The 21,069-nt window shown below is 40.5% G+C and overlaps 1 long non-coding RNA gene across 20 annotated transcripts in view; it reads right to left on the bottom strand.

Annotated features, from left to right (window-relative positions):
• The window catches only part of LOC126042508 (uncharacterized), a 134,467-nt gene that overhangs the window by 9,417 nt on the left and 103,981 nt on the right, over positions 1 to 21,069 (bottom strand). For 14 of the 20 annotated variants that reach the window (XR_007507193.1, XR_007507195.1, XR_007507180.1 and 11 more), the window contains 8 exons: positions 20,706 to 20,859; positions 14,458 to 14,576; positions 10,522 to 10,705; positions 9,982 to 10,045; positions 7,895 to 7,995; positions 2,174 to 2,271; positions 1,578 to 1,775; positions 1,452 to 1,478 (listed from right to left, as the gene is read on the bottom strand). This is a non-coding gene — a long non-coding RNA (uncharacterized LOC126042508). The remainder of the gene's footprint in view (positions 1 to 1,451; positions 1,479 to 1,577; positions 1,776 to 2,173; positions 2,272 to 7,894; positions 7,996 to 9,981; positions 10,046 to 10,521; positions 10,706 to 14,457; positions 14,577 to 20,705; positions 20,860 to 21,069) is intronic. The other 6 variants (XR_007507182.1, XR_007507183.1, XR_007507196.1 and 3 more) reach the window with 6 other exon arrangements.

Here is a 21,069-nt window from a genome sequence, read left to right as displayed (position 1 = left end):
TTTGTACATTCCAATCCTTTTCTTATTACTGTTGTCATTTTATTATTGTTATCATTATCATTATTTGTGTCTTCTTTTTCTATTCTATTAAACCGTTCTTATCTCAACCCATGAGTTTTACTTCTTTTCCTGATTTTCTCCCCCATCGCACTGGGTGTGTGTGGGGAGGTGAGTGAGTGGCTGCATGGTACTTGGTTGCTGGCTGGGGCTAAACCACAACAAAGGTATCAGAAAGCAAAGCATCACAACTTTTTTTTCTAACCATTACTTTACACAAGTTCCTCTATGATTTTGGGTCTGGCTCATGAATTTTGAAATGCTCTAAGCTGGACATACTCCCTGGTGACTTCTTGAGTGCTCAAAGGAATGTAAATCTGCCAGTTTTTATTGCTGGCTACCCACAAATTCAGGTAATTTATCAAAGAGCGTTACACACGCTCAGCCAGGAATCTGCCCTGTCATCTTTCTCACAGAATGTACTAGGGCAGCCACACATAACTGTTTACTCCTATAGTTATTCTGTTGCAAGTAGCTAAAACTCCATTGTATCCACAGATACATATTTTTAAAAAAAGAAAATTTGAGATACCTGAAACATCAACAGGACTATATACAAAGCCACGTACAAATTTTTGACGTGAATGGACAAAACAAATCTTTCTGTGACAGTCTTTCTACAATTCAAACTTTATCATGTTTTTCAGATTTTTCCCTTGTGCTCCTAGTGGCAAATGTTTCTTCCTGGCAGAAGTTATCTTTCTGAATGGCTGGTACATACTCGTATAAACTCAGTCAGGAGTGTTTTAGCAACAACAAAATATCCAAATTGCTCTTCCAGCAGCCCTCTAATGGACTGGGCCTTTGTACACACACTTCAGGCAAACATTATGAACATTTTTTGCAAAACCAATTCCCTGGTAACCAAAAGAAAGGTGTGATGTGTAGCACACTTTGCCAATTATTGTTACTCTTGTCATCACATTTCCTCCCAGCTTAATTTTCATGTTGCCTCTAAATTTCCAAGAATCAACTTAATTAGCCATATTGGACAAAGACCCTCTGACCTGTGTAAACAGACACACCTATAAAGCATCCTGATTTCTTCATCAGTATTGCTTCTGTGCCATGCAAAAGTTTGAGTTTACTAAGATACGCTCCTCTGCTGAGAAACACGCTATCTAGGTTTCAGTGGTGGAGTAAGTGGTTTCCTGTAGCTCTTTGCTGGCTAGCATGGCATTCCTTTAGTTGATAACAGTGGATTGCCAAAAGGCCTTTATTCTCTATATCCACACACTTAAGAAGAAAAATGTGTTCTTCTGAACTGATACATTGGAAGAATTGTAATACCCACAGCAAGCCTTGGGTGTGACAAAGCTGTGGGCCACTGTATCAAATGTATCTCATTATTAGTAAATTGCCCAATGCTTAGACATTTAAGATAATCTTTTTACCACTTTCCCAGTCACAGAAGTCTCTTCCTGAAAAAAAAAAATAAATATGACATTATAGCTATACCTGTGGGCAAAATCTTACATGCAAAATGCACAACCCGCAAATCCTATGGCCTTTACACATACACTGTGTCGAATGCAGGAAGCACTCATTGCATGCTGGCCAGCAGTTTCAGCAGAAGCATCTTCTCTTCATGCTGACATGCAGCATCTTGCTGGCAGAGCAGGAGGGATGCCTATGCAGTCATGGTCCACGCCAACAGATGTGTGCTGCTGCCAGTGGCACAACTTTCCCCAGGTCTGTCAATAAGGAAGAACTGACCTCTGTGAAAGGAGCAAGGAGAGTCCATTTCAAGAACAGGAGGGATCCAGATTTTTAATGGGCACATTTCAGCAGCTACTTCAGCTGGACACTGTCTAGTGATCAAACTAAAGCACTGAAAGTTGAAAGATGGGCTTGCTCTCAGCCCTGCCGAAGATGGAGGGGGAAAAAGAGAGGGAAACCAGTGAAACTTCTCACTGGTTCTATTTCCAAAATGTACCGTAGAAATGTTTATTGACCTCAGAGAAGGTTGTGAGGTGTATAACTAGAGTGTGTCAGCAGCTGAGTATCTTTATGTGGAAAGAAGCAGAGCCAAAGTGGATCTGTAAATGCTATTGAAGACAAAAGCACTCCAAAGAAACTTCCTTCACCCTTAGTTTATCAGAGAGTCATTTCCCACCTAGTGCCAATGTGAGCATCAAGGACACCCCGCTCCTTCCCCATTTCCATTGCTCCGGAGAAACAATTCAGGTGTAGAAGTCTTGCTTGGGTGAACTGCTGGAGAACAGAAAAAAGGAGCCAGACTTCCCAGAGAAACAATGTATTTACATAAGGTAACTTAAATTCATGTAGCAAATCTCCTTCATCAGCTTTCATTGAGGGTCCTGGTCTGGAGCTACAGATCTGTAAATAGCTCTATAGTGCTGTCAGTTTGTAACAGCTGATGTGGCAAAACTCTTCTTTCAAAAACAACAGTTAATTCTCCCTCTCTGAAAGATATTTTTTTCAAGTGAAAAAGGCGGCCCATCCATGTGGCTGCAAAAGAGGAGCTGAAATGTGTTTTCATTATTAAATGGCACCATCCTAAAGATTTTCTGCCTTTTACTGTCTTCAGAGTCTCCCAGAGGTCACCCCTCTCAGAGAGCGCCTGCACAGAAAGACAGTCTCAAAAAGATATTTCACATCTGCCAACCCTGCCTTCTGCATGGCAGAGGGGGACGTACTGAAGGACCTGTGCATTGGCTCCTGGCCCTGCCAGGGTAAGGAATGAGCGAAGCCACGCAGGTTTGTGCATGAAGGAAAGAGCATGAACAGGAGAGCCCCTGACTGGCTCTGTCTTTGCAGGGTGCTCTCTCAGAGCCCTTGGGCTGTGCAGCTCCTGAAAATAAGCCAGGGCATGGTAGCTGCAAAAGGAGGCTGTTTGTCACGCGAACCAAAATGCTCTTCGTATCCTGCAAACCCCGCAATGCCTCAGATGGTATGTTACAGACAGAGCTATGAGGCTGTTTCTCAAAGCCTCTCTCATGGAGGGCCGGCGCTCTCAAAATACTTGTACCACGTCTTCCAGTGGCTCAAGTCTGTTGCACTACCTGGTTCCAAAAAGAGAAACACTGTATCAAAGTGCCAGAGGAGAAAGAAAAACATTGTTATTATTCCCCCTCTATTGGTTTCACAGAGGTGAGGGGCTATCAAACAGTTTCAACGCTTCGGGAAGATGTGAGCTGTTTCAAACCCTGCGCTGCAATAATTTGCACTAGTATGAAATACTGACAGTAAGCAATGGATGCCTTTGTCTCTTATCAGATTGTCTTTAGCATGAATTTCAAAATCAAGTAAGCTGAAACTTCAATGAAACTTAAATGTAAAAAACATTATCTGAGACTTCTCCCTCCTTATGTCTTTCGTAAGCACTATCACAAAAGACTTGCGTGACAATCTAAAGCAGGAAAGAAAGGAGTGGACCAGAACTGGCAGCAGCAGAACTTGAGATGGGTGAATGTAATCAGTCAGACTCTGCCTTTTCCGAATTTTGTTAACACTCATCGTTTCTGCAAAACAAGGAAAGACAGGATGCTATAACGCATGCAAAAGTAAGTAACAGCCTTTCCTGTCACACAGAGGTCCTTCTTTCTGTGAACTTTGTGGGGCTCTAGCTTGAAAAGGTCAGCAGTAATATTTCGGTTGCTGTTCAGATATAGACATATGGGGACACATTAAAGCAGTGGGCATGCAGCATGTGACATTCCTCTTGTACAGGATGACTGATGCCTTCCAAGGGATAAGTGCAGCTATACTCAGTTACAGCAGAACGGACTCTCTCTGCAAGTGAAGTGAATCTTCAGTATGAGCCAAGGCCATTTCAAGCACAGCCTATGGCACTTAAATGCTGAAATGTATTTTCAAAAACTAGATCAGACGTTGTAAACCTCCACAGATCGGGAGACAAAGAAAGAGACCAGCAAGGTGGACCACCAGAAATTTCTGAAGGATTTTTTTAAGGAATCTGACTTTGCTTGTTGAACTGAGCAATTCAAGTACTAATATTGCCAGCAAGGTTTGCAGCCCAGCTAACTGTACATTTGAATCTCACCAGTTTGCTTGCCCTTGTCTAAATGCTAAGGAGGAAATCCTGCTGCAGGAAAGCATCTGCAATCCCCATTGCTCCTGGTGAGTGGTGCCTACACATCCTCAGGGCTTCTTTATCCACTATCTCTGAGATCAGGCAAACAGCACATCAGAATTTTGGGAATGCTAAGTCTGGAGCTTGGCATGGTGACACCAGGATGTTACAAGATTATTTCTGACATGATGACAGAGAAATACGATGTTAAAAGTTAAAAAATAGGTTGTGCAATAGCTAAAGCAGAACCATTTTAAATGCATGATGTTTCTGCCCCCCTCTCCCCCCCCCCCCCCCCCCCCCCCAAGAAATGTCTGCTGCATTCTGCTATGCCTGTGCCTACATTCACTTCACATTAACACCAAGTGCAGCACTTGGATCACTGACATTTGTGTAGGGATATCTCAGCCTATTTGCTACAGGATCTGTTCCCTGGAATCCGCTCTCAGTTACTACAAAAAATGGATACACAACAGAGGCAGCAATAAGAAAGTTTGCAAAATTGGCTTCATTTTGTAGGATGTTTTTAGAACACTTTTAGAGGCTGTTGAATTATGGGTAACATTTATATAATATTTTGCATAAATAATCAGCCAGGATTTAATTGCCAACAGTGGTGAAATCTCCACTGCTCCAGTGATAGTATTTATTACTTGATTCTCAGTATCTTTATCCACATACCCCACATCAAGCTGAGTGGAGGCTTGATGCAGAGAACAAATCTTCATGGTTTTGTTGAACTGTCCTTGTCCTAGTTTACGTAAGTTAAATGTTAGGGTTAACTATGATCCCTGAATATGCCTGAGCTCCTTAGATGATAACCATCTTCATCTGAGATTGTCACCCCCCCACCCCACCCCCCCCCCCCCCCCCCCGCATGTCCCGCACACACACACACACACACACACACACACGCAGAGCTACAACCAGGGCCATGGTCACAGACATAAGCAAGGGTATTAGGGTACTTTTTCAGCCTTATTTCTGGAAGGATCACCTGGAAAAGACAAACAGTGTTATTATCAGGAGATCAGTTTTACCATAGGTACCAACATCATTCAAGGAAGAGACAGTTTTCTGAAACATCAATGCTCAAGCAAACAGCAGCTGCTTTAATAGGAGATAAATAGAATAACAAATTCTCCAACCTTCTTCAACAGGTATATAGGAAAAAAATAATCCCTATCTCCATCTCCATTCTCCTTTCCTTCTCCATACTTTTGGTTTCCCCAAAGGCTGTCAAAAGGAACAACGTATCAATCTTGTTTGTCTCAGTTTTCAAGCCCAAGCTTTTTCTAGCTGCTCAGAATTCGACAAATCATCTGGCCTTAGTGGTTTACTCCAGCATTTTCCTGACAAAAATACATGGTCACAGAAAGATATTAGTTTTCTCCTTTCTTTCCTCCCAATATATGGCATCTGTAGAAGATGGTGTGCTGATCTCGTTACCTTGCAAGGATGAATTGATATACAATATAAGGCAAGAACATGTAATGGCACCTTTGCAAAATAAAGACAGCTCCTTTGCTTTTCAGCAATGGCATTCCTTTGTTACCATAAAAGCCTGCACTGCCAACATTTACATGTGATCTAATTCCTGATCAAGCCTGTCTCAGATTCCCTGGCTGTTTTGATTACCAGTGACCAGAAGAAAGGAAAGGGCAGTATTGGTAAGTTGTCTGCCAGTAGCAGAAATACAGATTCTTTCTTTCTCTCCCTTAAAAGAAGAAGGATTTGTTGGGCTGGATTTTCATTTCCTTTCCCTTTTTATTCAGAGTGACAGTTATTTGATCCTGTGTGGCATGTCAACAGTTTGAATAAACTAATGTATACTGCTAGGGCTATATTTATGGCAGGAATATCTCCTCATGAAAAGCATAGGTTAGAGACTCACTGCCTAAACTATTACAAAGTCTTTTCTTTATGTCCTTGGCAGTAATGTTTATTTTAGCTTGGGGGGGTGGGGGTGGGGGTGGGGTGGGGAGAAGGGTTGCTTGGTTTTGTTTTCACAGACATCTGATTGGAAGTCCCCAGGAAAAGTTCTCGATTAAGAATCTATACACTGGATCATTCCGTCTCTGCCCAAATCTGGAAAGACCCTGTTAGAGGCTAATTCATGCTTCCTTATCTGCTGAGGTTATTAACAACACACCAAACTCTCTGCCGATTCATGGACAGTTCAAACACTGCAGCTGTAGTGTATGGATAGACACACACACACACAAAAAAAATAAAAATTACAAGAGAAATACAATAGTTTTCCATTAACTCCTGAATTTTATCCAACCTCAAATACTTCCAGAAAGTGGCACTTGGTCCATACATATCTCAAAGCATTAGACTGCTAATACCAGCTCCAGTTCTACATAATACACTACAGCTGTCCCCAGTACCTTCAGTAACTACCATCCATTTTCTTGTACATTTGCATGACCACACATGATGCCCAGCCCTCCTTACCCAAACACTGACTTATTGTCACACCAGCTTTGAGTTCTTCTCCATGTGTTCCTGTTCTAAGCCCTCCTTGGAGAGATATCAGCTGGAAAAGTAGGACTATGTGCCTTTCACCCAAGTGAAGAGGACATGTTTCCTCCTCCTGCCAGAAGTATGGCTAAAATACAAAATGTTGGAGTTGTCCATCTTTGTCTATCTTTCTTGCATTCAAACATCTTTTGTCATTTCATTCACTTAAGAAAATCATCGCTTCAAATAATATGTCCTTCATTTTTTTGAAGTGAACTTAATACTAGACTGATGGATCAACAGACTGTCTCCTTTTCTCTTTTTCCAGAAAACAGATAAAAATGACAGTGGTATCACATCACCTACTGCCTGTCAGCCCTTGCTGGCCAACACCACCCTCATTACATTTCCAAGACCACCATCACTAGATTTCCAGGCTTATCACTTCAGTTATTTGCTTCCTTGGTGAGATTAAGACTAAATGAATGCCATGAATCCTATTCTGTAGACACTTATCTGCCAGGAACATGAAGAGGACTCACTTCCCCAGAATGACACAAGACAATAATCACTGTTGGAAGCAAATTCAGGAGGGAAACATGTTATGGACCATTAGCAATCTCCTGAGCCATCTTTGCAAAGATTTCTTCGTAGGAAGAACAATGGATGAAACACAGAAACAGGCAAGGACTGTAGTTGTCAGATTGAAAGGATGCAGATAAGGACCAGGGCTTTCTTCTTCTACAGGGTGAGAGCATGCGGACTGGTGGAGTCTTGAATATATCTGTTGGAAAGGACAGAACTACTACAGGACTATTATTACAGAACTAGTACAGAACTATATCTGTATTGAAGGGGAGGGGAATGCTGGTAGGAAGGGAAAGGGTGGCTAAAAATAAAACAGTAATTCTGTTTTTCAGTCAGGAAGAAAAAAGAGAAAATGTCTGTTCCTATTCTACTCAGAAAATCAAAGACAGTGATTTATAATCAGAATAACAGACCCAGTTTCTAATCTGCCCAGTTCCTGCCTTGCTGTAAGTCTACACCTGATCTGTCAGCAGCAGAGATGAAAGTGATTGATCTGAGACTTTGTTGGCATAATAAATGCTAGTGTATACAGATGAGGATTGTTGTTATCATCGGCTACTTCAAATCATACCAGCTATATATATGGCTATAAACACTGACAATTTTGTTATTCTCTGTCCCCTGCTTGGAACCCCTGGCTGCCTGCAAGGGATTGCAAGGAAAATGAGAGGGGCTGCATGTCTTGGTGAGAGGAAGGGAGGTAGACCAGCACAGAGACAACCTTACCATTTGATATTGCTGGTGCTTTTCATTCCTTTTTTGTAATGGCTTTCAGGAGCTAGGCATTTCCCTTCTGTGCCTCTGCCACAAGCTAGTACACCACCAGCCTTACAAAGAGAGGAATTTGATGTTATTTAAGCAACAAAATATTTTCCATCCAAAAATACAGTCTGTATTCTTCTCTGAACTTTTGACATCCCGCCTTCCTTTCCACTGCTTTCCTTCTCTCCCCTTCAGGCCTTTCCCTTTTCTGACTCTCCACCTGTTCTGTCTTGGTCTGGAGCCTTTGAATAAAAACCAGCTGGACTCCGTTTAAAAGCCATTCTCAGTCAGAAGAGCATGCATTTCATCAATATTTACTGCAGTTCATATTTCCACGAAAAATTCTAAATGAAGAGGACACAAAACTCCATAAAAACAGAGTCAAATGATGTGCATTTCCTGTTGCCATTTAAAAGATGAAAGCAGAAAACAGCTCAAAATTAACCCCCTAGTTTCCCTCCAATATGAGTGTTTTAAAAAACCCCAAAGTATAACAGCAATAACAACAGAGAGATACCATTGTTTCAAATCTTTTATTTCCCTCATTCTGTTTTTTATTCTTTTCTTTTTTCTTTTGTGTTTTGGCAGCTGTGAATAATTCTGTACCCTGGAATTGTTCTGCAGGCTATTAATGTCTGTGACCTTTTACATCCATAACAGCTCTACTTTCCAGTCATTTCTTGAAGTGCTACCTAATATGAATTTAACATGACTAAGGCAGCCTCCTACACACACAGGCACATACACACTCACACCTTTCTGTGATATGAAGAATCATGCTTCATCCCATACATATACAAAACCCCATCACTTCATCAGAGAGGTATATGCCTTGTAAATAACTGTGTTTCATGACAATAGGGAACAACCATCTATATTACAAACTTCCCGAGTTCTCTTGGGGAAATAAAAGGACTGATGTTACAGTGGGATGATTTAATTGTATAAGAAAACAATATCTCATTAAGTCTAAGCCGTTGTGGGGTTCTGCTTTGAGTTAGCTCTGCTGCTGTTTTTACTTTTTAAGAGTGTGTAAAGAACCCATATGTGATCAAACAGATATCAAGAGCGTTCTCCTACTCTATGATCAAATGCGTGCATATATCAAGAGTGTCTCTAGTTCCTTTTACATTCATTTAATCAAAGAGGTTAATAGACTGGAGTCTAGTTATTAGCCGCACAGCGTTGCTGCAACAGTCTCCCATGATGGAAACAAATGGCAGATATCCCATTGCAAAACAGATGGATAAAGTGGGCAGCAGATATGCAGGATGAAAGGACTTAAAACCAGATGCTTTTAAGGGCCCTTTAGGCCCATGCACAATTTCAAGGTATACCTTTCTTCACTTCAGAGCCAAAGATTGGTCAAAAGAGTTTGCAGAAGGTTTCTTTTTAAACAGGTCAAATGAATTGCCTCAACAGGTCGAGAATTACCCAGCTTAACTCCTGACTATGACTTATGCTGTTTAGAAGTCAAAGTTAAGTTCCTAAATGTTGCTACTCCAGTTAGAATTAGAAATGAGATGTTAAAACAAGTTGTACAGATCTATTGAACTCTAGCAATGCCTAAAAGCAGACATGAATATTGTAGAGCAGCAAGTGCCTGTGTAAGCTTCCTTTGGAAAAAACCATAGATTTAGGGACTCCAAAGTTTTCTTCCTGTATCTGACATAGCTAATGTCCCTTGCCAGCTGCCATCAGACATTAACTTCTTTGAGAAAATTTTCTGGGTCTCTATTTCTCTTGGTTCAGGCTTTTCATTTTTTTCCAGTCACACAGACCAATGAGCAGGGCCTTCTGGACAATTTCCTCTGAAATCCATTTGTCAGGAAAAAATGAGTTTCTGACAAAACAAAACATTTCAAGAAATTTGTCTTAGTCATGGTATATATCGAATGCTCATAAAAATCTGTTCAATTAAATTCTTTTTAGATGAAGCTCTTCATATTCTCTGATGAGAAGCTGACAATTGCAAGGCAAATGAAGATAAAAATTGTTCTGGCCTGGTTTGTGTTTATATTTTTCTTGGAAAAATCCCTTATCACACACACCTGTAACAAATTGCCTGTCTTATCAGCGACCCACAGTAATAGGGAAAGCAGACCTGACGTCCTCCTGGAAAAAAAAAAAAAAAAAGAAATTGCTTCTTCCAATAATAAAGTCTTTTTAAGCTGGGAATAAGGGAGGGAACATGATGAATGCAGGGGAACATTTTAAGGTTCCTGAGAACTCCTGAGCTCCTGATAATGAGTGATCCAGTCAGAAACCCATCTTTCAAAGTGGAAGATGACTGTGATTTTTCATACTGTGTATATGGTACCTTGCACAATAATGGTTCTTCATCTCAAAGTTATTATAATATCAATTGTGAATAATATAACCCGGGACTGTTGTTTTTAAATAACTCAGCTCCTTCCAATCACCTACTGCAGAGCACACTTCACTTTGAAGCTAGTGATTTGAGACTAGCCCAGGTAAGGAGCTACCGCTAACTAAAAGCTGCTTGACAGTCACGTTTCAATTCCTGGGGAACAAATACTGTAATTATTCAAATCACCAACATAAACAGTTGCTCTTCTGTCATGTTATACCTGACAGGAAAAGGCCTGGATACCTCTGAAAGCTGGTACCTTGGAAATACCAATCCATCCATATGGCTTGGTGTGCACTGGTTTGGCAGAGCAATGTGGGGATATTTTCACATCTGCTGTCTGTCTTGCACTCTTAGAGAGAGAAGCACAACTCTCTGTTGATGTATTCATGAGAACTAACACACTGCAAAAAAAAAAGAAACTTAAAAAAATGTAGATTTGTTTTGCTGTATCCAATATGTTCTTGTCTCTTGTCTAAAAAACCCATCTGGTCTAGAAATATGCAGCACCTGTGTAAATTTTTATGTATTGAAGCCTGAAGTGCTAAATATTCCTTGTTGTAAAAATAAGTCATGGATATTAAGGGGAAAATTCTTTTTATGTTTGCAAATTGATGTACCTCTGACTTTATTGTACACGCATTTTCTGGATTCTTCTCTGAAGGGGTTTTCACACAAAAGTGGGCATGCTGGACAGAGGAGGTAAATGAAGAGGATCAAAAAATGGACAGAGGACTTATTGGCACACTTCACCTATCTCAGTCTTAGCCTTCTTTACAACTGTCTAAGCTGAGCTCCATCTTTCCAAAAGATAGCTGAGTCACAGAGCAAAGAAAGAAATGAAATACTGCAGAAGTGGTCTACATCTCAGCTATAGACCAACAAATCTCAGTTAGTGATGATGCTAAATATGCATTTTTTTCCTATCCCAACCAAGTGCTATGTCTCTTGCTCTTTTCACTGCTGTACTTTCAAATGTCAGAGAACCGTAGCAGAACATTGGTATCTAAGATCTTACTTCTAATCTTCAGAATAAAAGAATGGGAGAGAATGAACGGATGGTCTTGAGGTCACTGGCATAACATCTTGAGCTGTAAAGACAAACTCAAACCACACCTATTTACTACCCTAAAGTATGCTATCACAGCAGGACACTAGTGAAAACGTGCCCATTTCCTAGCTGGCTAAGATGCAGTTTATGATTCAATTATCTGTTTTCAAATCATAGCATGAAATGTTACTGTGATGTATATAATTTGTGTTTTTAATGTCTCAAAGCAAAGAATAAAATCCACTTTGAGTTTTAATGATTATTATGCAATTGTAATGATTCCATTAAAAAAAGAGACATAAAGACTGTGAAGTCTGCAGTCTGCCAGGGTACATGAAGATACCGCCCATGGCTGGGAACCAGCTCAGGCTCCTACTGTAAACTCTGCCCATGTAGAGGCTGGGATTCTCTACATTATTTTGCCGTATGTTAAGATGATCATCCAGACTTCTACAGTCAGAAAACACACCTGAGTGCTCCGAAGAAGGGATGAGAAGACCCTTCTCACATGGACTTACAGGCCTTCTGCTGTTGCTCATAAGGGGAATCAACTAGTTATTGTACTGCTCTATTTCTAGAGGAAACAGTTTTCAATTAACTCACCGGCTAATCCTGTGCAAGGTTAAATAAGCCAAGAGTAGACGAAAGACCTAGATAAAGAGTGAAAGAGCAAGGGTAAAAGTCATCTTTAGTATCCTGCTCAACCAAGCTATTCCAATGCTGCAGTAGGATTTGAATAAATCAACATAATCACTCTGCTTATCTTCATTGCAGTTAATCGTTGGATTTCTAAGGCAGCATCACTTTGTTACTTAGTATTTTTGTGACTCTTCACCTTCCTCGTTTACTGATCTGTTATAAATTAAACACAGCTTGGGGGGCTGCCTGTTCCTAAAGGTTCTTTGTTATGCAATTCTTCATAATTTCAAGTTTTGAAACACAAAGTACATGTTAAAATCCAATTAGAATGACAAACGAATCATGAGAAAATCTAATGGTATAAAACAAATTTGAAAGCTTAAACAATTTCCAATTTACAGTCATATTGTATAATCTAATGCAGCTCACCTTGCCAAATGGCACCATTAGCATTTAAACTTCAGAAGAACACCATATGCAGTGAAAGAATATTGATTACTACCCGCTACTGGAAGGAAAATTAAAGCTAAGAAAGGTGTGACAGTTCTGGATGAGGTGTGCTTGCAATTGCCTTAACCCACACTCAGGGACTAAGAAGGTCGTCTCTGTACGGTTGGAGCTGTTCTCTCACTGGTAATGTATATGCAAAACAAAATGATACCAGATCCCTTTGTAAAGACCACTATAAATCCATTACAGATAAGTAAATAAATTGCACCATTTTATCTCTTCACCCACCTCTGAACAGACTTTCCAGACTCAACAGGACAAGCTAGGGAAGTCCTTCTGGGTGCAGGTCTCAGAAGAGAAAAGGGAGATGTGTTGATTTGCTATGCCAAGAAGTCAAAAGACTTTTCACTTCAAGAGATATTTGAGAAGAGGAACTGAGGGAGGTGATATAGGAGAGAGTTTAAGTGGAAAGATAAGAACAAAGGAACCAGGAAAAAATGAAATGATTGCATTAAAAAAGAGACATAAACCTGTAAAGTGAGTGTTGAACATGAGTTTAGTGCATATAAAAAAAATAGTATTCAATCATCTGGGCAAAAGTGGGAAAGAGGGAGGAGAAGCAAAGAACTGTATAAGTACAGAGAGGAGGACTGAAACATAAATGGGACAGGGATTGGGAGGGAATGAACACTAAAAAAACCAGTACAAGAGAAGCAACCAAGGACTGCACTGCTGAGGTCAGACTGGCAAACACGGATTTAGCATAGTCTGAGGTTGTATTCTGGTGCTGTGCCGCTGTAATTAGAATCAGCTCTCTAACAATTATGCTACTATAGCTGTGGCTAAACATAAATGCCTACAATTTAAGCAGTTTCAACACGATGTGTGCATGAAGTAAAGGACAGTTATGGGAGTTTTTAAACTTTCAGGACACCTGTCAAAGCAACTTTGCTCAGGGGTCAGTACCAGTGATGAATAAACTTGACCAAGTTTAGATACAAGTTCTTAACTTTGATGGAGCTGAAAGCCAAGGCTATATATTTTAACGTTGTAAGTAAGTCCTGTAAATGTTCTTACAGCTCCTGTTCACCCACTTTCAAAAGGTTGTCTTGCTGGCAGAAACTTGTAAACATGCACGGATCAAGTTCAGCATTAATTACTAATCTTTAACACATCGTTGCATTAACGGGTAAAGAAGTTTGGCAGAAATTAAACCCCCTTGCATTCCAGCTTATACTCAGATGTCAGAGGGGCTGGGGGTGGCTAGGTTTAATTTCTGAGTGACGTCCAATTCAACACTATAAGTCCGGTCACATTGAATATGTTGAACTACCACGATGATGGATGCACTTTCAGCTTAGCTGCATTCAACGCACTAGGTTTACCAGACTTAGGGAGTTTGGTTGCGTTAACGAACTGTCACAACTAGATTAATGAGCAGCACAGTTTATTAAAGCAACAGTACAGGTTCTTTCGTATTGCCAGTGATAAATACACTGTCTGCAAAGCACATGCAAATAATAATGCAGTCGACTACAAGCACACTAAATTATGGAAAAAATCTACAGAGATTTCTAAGTTTCCCGGGAAAGCACTCAGTAAAACTGAGGGTTCGAATCTTACCCAATAGGCGTCCCTATGGGGGGGAAGAGAGGTTCAGCCTGTCGACTGATCCCAGAAGTGAGCACTGTCCTCCCAACTTGTCTATGATGGTATCTTCCCTAACATTCCTCCTCTCTTAAACCCTTTTATATTTTCTTATTTTTTAGGTGGAGCTTAAGTAACTCTAGTCATACATACCTTTATTATGACTGGTGTAAAACCTCCTCGCTTGCCTTTTAAAGGTATATGCTAGAGAAAATTCAGAGCGCATGTTCAGTGAGGGGTGGTCGCACCTTGAAGGCCGGTAGCTTTTGGGATGGAGGTGTGTTTTGGTATTATAATGAGATTATACTGAGCAAAGTTCACTCAGAGAACATGATTTAGTGTATCACCACTCCAGAACTGGGCACTTACGATATAAATCAGAAGTAAGGCCATAGTGTTGACAGAACGCCATTGTTTCACCTCCTTGCTTCAGTGGATTCAATGCAGGGACCTTCCATTCTTGTTTGAGCAGTTCCAGTTCCCTGTCCCTGTGGGGATATCACAGAGCCTGGCGGCAGTGTCTCCACTCTGCTCCACCCTCCGTGTTGTTTCTCTTAGAGTCAGCATACCAAACTCCCCTGGTGTTGCTAACATCTGAGGTTGCAGGTTATGTTCCTTAGGGAGTTACTATGGAACAGATTTATTGCATATCCACTGCATTCCACCCTGAAGGTTTACCTTCCCTTAAGAGGGGTGGGGTGTCATATCAATAAGTTACCTCCAGCAATCATTCCACACACGTATTTGAGCATAAGTTGAGGAATTTAAGAAAGATCATTATTTTTTGCTTTGAAAATGTTACATTTCAGAATTAAAGCTAACTGACGTTGAGGTAGATTCTATAATGCTGCTCTTCCAAAAGGGAAAGAATAGAAAGGTATCGAGAAATCCAATAGGAAGAAACTATCTTTTTTTTTAAAAAAAGAAAAAAAAAAAAGGCAAAAGAGACATTGGTACTTATTTACTTGCTCCGTTTGCATAGCAATATTGCACAAATACCTTGCAGAACAGTATGCAAGCTTCCAGGAACACATTAAACCTTGATTCTCCAAACTTCTCTCCTAATTGCTTAAAGGCAATGTCCCTAGCAGCCAACTGAGACCGAACATCTGGAAGGTGAATGCTTGATGCATAGGTAGATCCTGAAGCCATGGCTGCAGGATGTTGTAGAAATGGCAGATGACATTTTCATGCTCTGCTTCTGCAACACTCATTCCTGCCCTTTGAGGGGCTGCATTGTTAGCAGACCATAAAGGTTGTGCCTGAATGTCTTTGTTTTGTGCATGACTTCTAGATGAATACTGGACCATTAGAACAGATTGCAGAATTGGTCATGTGCATTTTCTAGAGCAAACCAGAGGCAATAAAAATCACATGGACACTTTTTACACATAATTTAAATCTAACCTGGCATTTAGGAAACACAATAAAACTGCACAATGCTTTCCCTTTCTGGGACTCTTATTCAAATTGTAAACTAATTTTTATAAAGATCTCACAACCACAATGCAATCTGGCATGACTGACAGTCTTAGCACGTAGAAATGCTTCATCTCCATTGTGCAGCTAGGCTGTCTTTGAAGAGTTGTGTACAGGCTCAGAATTTAAACAGCTAGAGGTGTCATGAAATCTGGTGCATTGGTCAAGTGTGTGTATCTGAGTGTTCGTGCCCACATGAGTGTGTGCATCATTAGAAAAGTTGAGGACATTGCACAGTGGGATTATTGTGGTTTAGAAATAGGAAAGCTGTACAAAGGACACTCCTGCCCAAACCATGATTATTCAGGCTACGTGAACAATCAAACCCAACTGCCATTCGGTTCCTAACATTAACTGTAAGAAAAAATTTGAAATCACTGAAGAATTTTTCCAGCTTTTTCTACTACACTCCTCTCTGTGCCAAGACCGTCCAAGTTTAAGACAACCTTCTTGCCATAACAACAATGCAAAACACCTGACTCATCCCTCATATAGAATGTCTACGTAAGTCCATATCCCATCTGTCCTGGTCACTCTGTTTCATTTCTTCCTCAGCATGACAAATGAGGAAGCTGAAACATATGATGAAACATGTTCGACAAAACAAACGTGAATTTGGAGATGGGTTATTTTTGTGTTTCTCCTGTGCTTTCTTTTATTTTTTTTCAGAAATTTTCCATAACCAGTGTGGAGATGAGTGTGAAGGTTCTTAAGATTTTTTTTTTTTTTAAATCGATGCTTGCAATATCAGTTTCTACTACCTTCCCCCCACTCCCACCCCCCACCCCGCTCCCTGCTCATATATTTTGGCTCTGCCACAAAACCCTTGCAGAGAACTGAGAACAACCGCAACCAACCAGTCAGGTGGCTGCAACACCCTGGCGAGCCTGCAGCCTTGCCTAGCAATTATATGAATGACAATTTGAAGATTCTTGAAGCCACATGAAAACCAGTGTACATCCCAGACACGACTTGCCTATTCACATATTGAAAGCACTTCTGCATGTTTGCACTGCTGAAGTCTGTCATTTATATAACAAACACAAGTCAAAAACTCATAAATGTCACCTGCCAAGTTCCAGATCCAAAAGCACAGAGTGTTGGAATAAAATCTAAGATGTTCAAAAGGATTTTGTAATTAACACTTATAACAGATGAGTTTGGAACAACTCCTTTATTCAAGGCATGCAGCATGTGTCATTACTGTATTTCACCGTATGTGAGTTCCTCGAAACATGAATTTTTGTGTAAATGTGCATGTTTAGGATTGTTATGGTTATTTTCACATCTCTGTAGATAAGGTCTGAATACAGCTGAACCTGAGAATACCTAATGACATCCAGTAAGTACAGAATCATACTTATGTGCAAGTATGTGAGAGAAATATACAGACATGTGTGCCTATGAGGACACCTCTGTTATCAGATATCTGTATAGCTTATTTTGCACACAGTTATTTGACAGTGGTTCCAGCACTGGAGAGAGCTTCTACAGCTCTGATCTTCCGCTGCAGCTTTTCTCACAGGTCACACATACTCTGCAGCTGTTTAGTATAAGCTACCCAAACAGATGTTCTTTGTGTTTAGTGGGTTTTCTGTTCCTGCTCTGCCCCCTGTAGCCTTCAAAATTGTACCCTTCAGTTCTAGTTGCAGAAATCAGGGGATTTATGAAAAGCAATTTTTCTCCTGACTGTATCGCTTGTAGTATGTAACAGCCAAGGCACTTGATGGCCTACAAGGAGGTTGGCAAAAGCAAGGGAAGAGAAGGGAGGCTGCCAGTCATTTGGTCTTAAATGAGCACTTGAATTCCTTCACTGCACAAGGAGAAAACTAGAATTTTTTACAAAAGATCTCAAAAATATGACCTGGAGTTTCAACAAGATAGATCTCTTACATTCCATAAGGAATCACAGGTTTTGCTTTTACCTGCTACGTTCTGAGTTTCTGACAGGGATACGTAAGTGTAGCCTATATATTAGGGAGCTTTCACTCTGTGCTTGTTTTCTAGTAAACTTCTCGTTAAACTACTGGGAAAGCCAGAGTGAAATGATTAATAAAGCTACTTAGTACTGCCAGCTTTCACAGTAAGGTAAAGGGAATTCCAAGGAACAATGAAGTAAATGAAATGGAAGAATCACAACATACAAATAGCAAAAATAGCTGACAGTACATATTCACTCAAGTATTCAAGGTATTTTAGTGGTGAATTTTGCACAGCTGATTGGCAAAGTTACGTGTTTGATTGACCGATGTTTGCTTGGGTCTTTTGACAGCTGAAAAGTCCCAGGGCATTTGTTAATAGGAAGGTAAAACCCTTCTGACACAAATCACAGCTACTTTACAATTTCATTCTACAGACGAGCCCATTAAAGAGTATAGAGTATATCAACATTTCACTCTCTTTAATTCAAAGTTTCTAGTCATCGGGTCAGTTAAAAAGGCCAAGTCTTAGCACAAAGTAACAGCTCTAAATAATCTTCTCATGTGTGACCATTTTGACAATTCAGTAGTATCTTTCAGAAGGAAGTCGCACACTGTTGTCTCCTAGCTCATCTCTCCTTGTAATGTATTTAACCGTTGCTGCTTATGGCCTTGTTTTGAATGTTGTAAGTCATTATCCAAAGGAATTTTATAAACACTGAGTGAGTTTAAGGTATCTGCAACAACAGTGTTCATGTTTTGAAAAGTTCTTCCCTTCACCCCTAGTATGAAAAGCTGAATGAATTTACATCTTTCAAATGAGTCTGCTGGACTTAAAATTGCATTTTAGATCTAATTTTCCCAGCAGAAAGTTTGGCCTTTAATCTTCAGTGTTGAATTACTCCAAGTTCAATCCAAATATAAACTCCTGTGCGCGGCTTTGAGTTTACCCTTTTTTTTTTTTTTTTGCAGGAGACTTCTTTCTACATTATTTTTATGTGAGTCATTATTAGATAAGTTGCATTTTCTGGGTTTTAGAAAAAAGTCCCTAGAAAGTTCAACTGCCCTTGTAACTTCTGAATCAGACAAAGAACAGCCTGACTATTACCTTTGTATCTATTCTCTGGCATGTCATTATCTCATGCTGCTACAAGAAAACAGGTATTTGCATTATTTCCAAGTCTACTCCTTTCTTAGACCCAAACAGAAGTTCTACACCTCTCAAGCATCCAGTAAAGGTGTGTAGGTAAGAACTACTCTATGTTGTGAGATAAGCTGCTTAGTGAAACCTTTCAATAAACTAAGGTTTCACATGTAGGTTTTTGATGTGACAGAAGAGGTTTGGCTTTTTGATCTGCTCAGGTGGTACCTCAGAGTATGAGTGGATGTGCTCTTCTAAGATGCCGAGAGCTACTCAGCTTGCAGCTGTCTCACAGCTGGTGATACAACCACACATCAGTTTTTTCCCTAACCCAATGTCAGTCAGGATAGTCCTGGCCAAATATCAGATCTACCTGCCTATCTATTTATCTGTCTACTGTTAAACGTTTTTTACCCTAAACCTCTTACTATTAATGGCATTGGTTTGGGCAGCAACAACAGGCTGTTAGGCTGGTAGCTCTGAGGGCGAGGTATCCATTGCCATCGCAGTCTAGGGAGACTTAGCTCAGCTGTCACTTCCACAACACATCTCACTGCAGCCTGATTTACCCTTCTTCCCTTTCTGACAGACAGGATTTCACTACTTAGAGAAGACAAAATGATGCTTGTTTCAAAGGAACAGGTCCTATTACATATACTAGTCAGAAGCGTTTGCAATCAGTCTGATCAATGGGTTTGGGCTGATGTAGACCAGCTGATTCTCTACTGCAGTCTGCTTAACACTTCTGAATTTCCTTTCAGGGGATTTGGACCCAAGATACATGACCCTTAATGTGATGGGAATGTGGCCTCCTCAAAGAGTAAACTCAAAGAAAGATGCAGGTGGGTTTCTAAAAAATTTTTTTGTATATATTCTTCATTCTGTGGCACAAATTGTGCACATTCTATACCCAAAGCACTACAAGTCTTTTACTGGGCTTGCATGCAGCAACACTGGGCCCTAAGAGCCTCAGAAATCCACTCAAGGATTAACCAAGCCTAAGCACTGTCCCAGCTCAGCGTGCAAATTCCAGGGTTCAGCGGGGGGGGGGCGGCAATGGCAGTTTGGCAGAATGCTGACCCAGCCACGCAGGACACCTTCTGATAAGATATCTAAATCATAGCAATTTGTGAGACCAGCAGAGCCCAGATGAATGGCAGGTGTGAGATTTATAGAAACTCCTTGTTATTCTGCAGCAACAAGCCCTTTGTAGAACACAGCTGTGAAGGGGGAAAAAAGGAAGGCAATGAGGGAAAGAATAAAAGGTGTATGAAGAAAAGTCTTGTCCCTCATCATAGGAACAGTAGGGAACTGGAGGAAAGAAACGATTCTTTCTTTCACATGGATTTATTCTTCATTTAAATTTTGTTATGCTCCTCTCTGGAAGCCTTTCTCCTCACTTTCTTTAAACTTCAGCCAGGGAAGTGGTTTTTCCACTGGCAGATTTTCAGGCAAATCAAATCAAGCTGCAGCCTAGACCAGCCCCTCGCTGTGTCTCCAGCACCAATATTCTACTGTCAAAGTAACCAAACAATTCTGGATTGCAATTTTATTTTTGCAGCAAACCCCTTCCTTCCCCTCCTCTAAAGAATTCCCCAAGGGAGAGGGGACACCATCTTTTCACTGCTTCGCATGACCCACCACATGAAGGAAAAACAGGTACAAGAAGAGCAAATTTCATTTGTGCCTCTTTGGTAGCCTCAGCAAGGCTGGCAATCCTTGGTTGTAGCAATAATAGCTTAGAGTTTTCAGGGTGGAATAGCCTACTTTTCTCCACTCCTTGTTATGAATTTTGTTTGGTAACATTCCCAAAAGAATCTAGGCAACACAAGACTAAATGTGTCACGTTCACAAGTCTGTTATTTGACCTATGGCAGTCTGACGTGTGAGAAAGGACCCCAATACCATTGCAGAGTGCCACTGAAATAAAAAGGATCCTCACACAGACAGAAAGGTCACACACATATTTCTGATTTCAGGGCTGAGGCCATATTTTGTATAAAATCTTTCCCAACACACTGCAAGGCAATTGGCAATTGCAGGTAAAGAAATGTGAAAAAGGAAGAGAAACTACTTACAGTGAAGAATGCATCCCTTTGTGTCTTGATACTTTTCCCATGGATCTGTTAGCTGGTGTTCAGAACTACTCTATATCGCTTGCAGAATAATCTCAGGAAGATCTCAGAGGAACTAACACATGCAGGAGACCTGGTAAAACAGCACCCATCAGTCCTAAGTTAAAGAAAAAGGAGAAATGTGAGTTGGAGTTTATAGCTCAAATACAAAAAGCGCTAAAACAGCAAATAGCAGACTAAAGAACTTGTGAAAGAAGGAGAGAAAACTGCATAGGTTTCTGTGGCCATCAGCTAGGGCACGGTTTTGCGTTCACCCAGAATGTCCAGGGCAGTGGACTACATTTCACTTCAAGCTGCAGCTATGATT

The sequence above is a fragment of the Accipiter gentilis genome, chromosome 9, assembly GCF_929443795.1.
Source record: "Accipiter gentilis chromosome 9, bAccGen1.1, whole genome shotgun sequence".
Classification (NCBI taxonomy): domain Eukaryota; kingdom Metazoa; phylum Chordata; class Aves; order Accipitriformes; family Accipitridae; genus Astur; species Astur gentilis.
The sequence above is the reverse complement of the archived record's forward strand: the minus strand, read 5'-3'. Positions and strand labels throughout refer to the sequence as shown.